The sequence below is a fragment of the Penaeus monodon genome, chromosome 9, assembly GCF_015228065.2.
Source record: "Penaeus monodon isolate SGIC_2016 chromosome 9, NSTDA_Pmon_1, whole genome shotgun sequence".
Taxonomy (NCBI): domain Eukaryota; kingdom Metazoa; phylum Arthropoda; class Malacostraca; order Decapoda; family Penaeidae; genus Penaeus; species Penaeus monodon.
Genome location: NC_051394.1, coordinates 10,994,736 through 10,999,864, shown reverse-complemented (window position 1 = coordinate 10,999,864; position 5,129 = coordinate 10,994,736). Strand labels below are relative to the sequence as shown.

At 43.0% G+C, this 5,129-nt stretch overlaps 1 pseudogene; it reads left to right on the top strand.

The window, feature by feature from the left end:
* Positions 1-2,414: 2,414 nt before the first annotated feature.
* On the top strand, positions 2,415-3,547 carry LOC119576526 (annotated as a pseudogene).
* The last annotated feature ends 1,582 nt before the right edge of the window (positions 3,548-5,129 follow it).

Genomic DNA, 5,129 nt, shown 5'->3' with positions numbered 1-5,129 from the left:
AACTGACGTGAGCTAGGTGTCCATTTTTAGTTCTTGACCTCCTGAAAAGGAATTCTTTTACTTGTCCTTCATAAAGTCGCCACTGGGCTATCTGACTTTACACAAACCAAACACTGGATATTCAATCTATCCATCTCTTGGAGAATATTGTCCAGTTTTCCAGTTTTGGTATAAACTTTGAATGTTCGATTTTGGATACTTTGGTCTGAACCTTTTAGCCGTATGATTTTTGTTTGTTAGCTGGTTTGTAGTTGCAGATGATGGTCGCATTATCCCTGCAGTTGGGTGCAGCTACCGCTTCTTACAAGACAACCTTCTGATGCCCCACTTATGCCAGCTTGGCTTATTAAAAAAAAAAAAAAAAAATCCGACTTTATCTTTCCCCGACTTTATCTTTCCCTAGGGAGTAGTTGATTAGGTAATCATTGTTGGTGGCTCTCAACCACAATTATATCCATGATAGACTCACTACCATATTTAGGTTTGATTTACCCAATATATGCTGTCCCCGTGTGTGTGCTCACGAATGCACAGGCACATAACCTGTATGTGTGTACAGATGGCTGTAAGATCAAAAACCCTTCGGTATGCAGATGATACAGTTCTCATGGCCACCTTTGTAATGACCTCCCAAATATTTTTGCTGCTGTTGTGGAACCAGCGAACATCTTAGCCTCCATGGCAATAACAAGAAAATAAAAGGCATGGTGGTTTCAAAGTCGTAGGTCCCATCAACTTCTCCATTGAAACAAGTTGGAGAAATCCAGCATCTCCTCCTTCAACTATGTAGGAGCTCTTGTCACCTCAGATGCTAGTTGCAAGAAGGAAATCAGACGCAGAATCGGGTTAGCAAAAGATGCATTCTCCAAAATCGGGAACATCCTAACAGACCGCAAGCTTTCAATACAAATAAAAAATGACTCATTCAAACTTTGGTATAATCGACGGCTGACACTCGGCGCAATATAGAGGCCGCAGAAATGTGGTTCTACCGCAGGATATTGCGCCCTCCGTACACTGAGCGAGTGCCCAACGAGGAGATCCTCAGAGAGTGGGGCAGGGAACACGAGCTTCTAGAACTAGTCAGAGTCAACAACTCACATTCCTTGGACATGCCGAAGCGGTAAAATTGAAGATAAGCAAGCTCCAGGGAGACCGAGAATAACATTCCTCGATAATTTCAGAATACAAACACTTGTATGTATATGCATATATACACTTGTATTTATGTATATACATACATACATACAATACATAATATATATTATATATATTATATATATATATATATATTATGTCTGTGTGTGTGTGTGTGTGTGTGTGTGTTGTGTGTGTGTGTGTGTGTGTGTGTGTGTGTGATGTATGTTTGTGTGTGTGTAATATATATATTATATATATATATATATATATATATATATATATATATATATATATTATATGTATGTATGTATATATGTATGTATATGTATAATATATATATATATATATATATATATATATATATATATATATATATATATATATACATATATATATATATATATATATTGTCCAGGCGTTCATTATATAACCTATTTTAAAGAAAACCAAACGGGGAAAAAATAGGAACACCTGACAACCACCTGTTGCCATGGAAACCCAAGCGACATATGGCAACTCTTCGGTATTTGTGCGCATGCGCGTGACAATCGGGCAGGTGGGCAGGAGTCACGGCATTCCCTCTCACTCACGCACGACTCACGAACGGAGAACAAAGCAACCAGAGCAGCGAACTAAAATTTGAAAAAATACTGCTGACCGGCGACCTGCAGCCGCATCGCTGTCATCACTCGTCCTCCTAGCCTCTGCTTTTACAAAATTCTTAGAAAAAAAAATATATATATACACGTGAGTAATGAACTTAAATCACAGAAGGCAAGCAACCGGCAAAGAAACGTGAGAAAATAGAGAACATTATTCATATTTTCGTGTTAGAGAAATAGCTAATTACTTTAATAAATTAAAACTGTTATCCCCCTTGTCTAAGAACCCTGAAAAAAAACAATCCTAAACATTCGAATGAGTCTTAACTATGGATAAAAGGAAGTGATATTTAGATGAACTAACAATTATACAGGTTAAGCATTGAACATCAACTATTAATAACTTATGAATATGAAAAAAAATTGTCAGATCTTGTCAAATGAATCCGGGAATAAAATTAAATGTATAAAGAAAATAAATGATTAAGACTTAAACATAAATCTTGAAGATAAAGAACACTCTGATAAGAATATGACAAAGTGCGCCCGAACAGGGACTCGACAATTGGAGTAATAGATGTGAAGAGAGAGTTTCCTTAACTGATTGTGGATCTATCGTTAAGTGTTGTGGTCATTCATTTGCGAGTATCTCTAGAATTCTTTCTCCATCATATGTCTGCAGGAGCTTATGTAGAAGAGGCTAAGTTGATGGGGCTTGAGGACCGATAGCTATTGTAGATTACGTGAGTAACGTCAGGCTGAGGAGCGAGAAGAACGAGCGAGGCAGCGTGAGCGTGAGAAGGAGGAACGGGAAGAGCGGGACAGACAGCGTGAGCACGAGCTGAGACTGCAGCAGCTGAAGATAGAGGAAGAGGAGAGGATTCGCCGGCATCAACTGGAAATGGCTCGCGTGCAGATGGGGACGAATGGAGGCTCCCTGCCCAGGCATCCACCTTGCCGCGCATCCGGTTACCTGCTTTTAAAGGTGAGCGGATCGAACCATATATTCACCGGTTTGTAAATTTTGCCGATTTATATCAGTTCGACGAAGCCACGAAGAAGCTTCATTTCCAAAGTCTGTTTGATGGGAAACCCTTAGAAATCCTCCATCGCCTCAACGCGAGTGACAAGACTACTGTTCGATGAAGTCAGCATTGATGAGGGCGGTACGGGTTGACGGTCGACGACGCAAACTTCAATTTAATCGAGCAATGATGCAAGACCGAGAGACTGCCACTCAGTTCCTGGTTCGTTTGTCAGGCTACCTTGACCAGTGGCTGGAAAAGGATGGGACGCCGGACACGAAGGAAGGTATTAGGGATTTAGTGTTACGGTTTTCAGCTTGAAAAGTCGTGTCCCCAGGATCTCGTTGCGCAGTTTAAGATCCACAAGATCAAGACTGCAAGCATATGGCTGATAGGCGGATGCCCATTTTTCTGCCTTTGGGTATCACACTCGCAGGCAGTGGAAAAAGCCGGCCATTTCATGGGTCAACAACAGAGGGGAAAGCAAGAACTACTTTTGCAGCAGCAACAGAAGGTTCATCCCACAATTCACAAGCAACAGCATCTGCAGTCGAAAGCACAGCAGAGTGTACCACCACAGCAACAGCGGAAGCATCCTTGGCGAACGGTGAGTCAAGAAACTCATGATTACCGACAGAAAGGAGCGGCCGCCTGTGTGAGTGAGGAAAACCCAACACCCCAGCCTCCGGAGACGTCAGAAGCTAGACAACAAACGCCCCACGTGCACAGCATTTGACTATCTGCTACCTCCACGGATCCTGATAAGCAGAGCTCTCTCCTCGTTAAGTCAGGGTCAGTAAGTGGTGTTCCAGTAAGTGTTCTCAGAGACAACGGTTCGTCGGGTGTGTTGTAAAGCAAAGTTATGTCCTACCACATCAATACACTGGGAGGAGGATAATGTTAAAATGATTGACGGATCACTAGTTAATGTTCCAGAGGCGACTATACATGTAGACAGTCCGTTCTTTACAGGGAAGATTTCAGCAGCCGTGATGGTTAATCCGATTTTCGACGTCATCATCGGAAACATTAAAGGGGTGAGAAATAACTGTGGTGCTGATGCTGCAACGCAAACAGGATGTGTCGCTGTTACGAGAAGAATGAAGAAAACGAAGGAAGAGTGTTTACTCCACTGACGTCGGTAAGTGACCTGGTGAAATCTCAGGATATTGTTCAGGAGCAGAAGAGCGACCCCTCACTAGAATCAGTGAGGAGGAAGATGGCGGAGAAGTCTCTAAATAGGTCACGGGAGGAAGAAACCTGTTTTATCGAGGAAGAACAAGAGGGATCTACCGGAAGGTTCAGGCGTTTAATGGGGAGGAGCGTCTCCAGTTCGTCGTTCCTGCGAGGTATCGTCTTGCTGTTTTCCGTTTGGGTCATCACTCCGCTCTCGGAGGTCATATGGCATCGCCTATAAAATTGAATAAACCGCGGCGGACACGACGTGATCGTGGCGCGGTAGTCTGTCCTTAAAGAGTAACAATTCGTATCGGATACGTTTAGAACGATAGTAATGAGTCAGCCTGAACCGTGGTGAGTGAGCTGTCGTGGTAACTGTGTGGGAGTACTGGCCTATCAGGGAGAGTGTGTAGCTGCGGTGTTATAGAAGGGGGGGATGTCAAGGTTGATATCTACCTCGACATAGTATCTGACGAATGCAATATTACCAACGTCTTCAAGTAAAGTGCCTGGTCGTAGTAGGTAGGAACCCGGGGGGAAGCGCCAGAGAGGTTAAGGAGAGATAGGAGTGCGGGATAAATGTCATCTGTGGGGGGAGATATGTCACATCACTAGGGTTCTGTCTATAAAACTCGTCTTCATAATATCTGCTTGCCTGTTTAAAGGGTGTCAAAGTGGAACCTGGACTGAGAGGACTAGGCATTTGTGTACGCCTTTTTTATTTTTGACTAATAAAACTCTGTAAGGACCCTCGAACTTAGGTAAAAGCTTAGGTGAAGAAACAGTCCTGTCATAACTAAGTGGAAAAGGAGCATACCCACATCAATGTGTTTACGGCGTGCAAACTTGTGTTGTTGTCTAATGTCCTGTCCCCTCCACTCTTAGATGATCATGTGCAATTTTGTGAATCTCCTGTTTCTTACGCATAGCTAACTTGACGTAGTTGTCCCATATACCGGTAACGCCCGCTGTTCCAGCAGATCATACAGCAAATGTTCTGTCCTCGCCATAAATGATAAAATGAGATGTCACCTAAGGAGCTGTGAAAAGTACTATTGACGCCATCTGAATGATGGGTAACCATACATCCCACAGGAAGGGGAAAGAAGCCGTGATGTCTGCAGCAGCTTAGGATCGTCCTTTTAGTCTTTCCGTAATTCAGTTAGCCTGCGGCCTTAGGTAA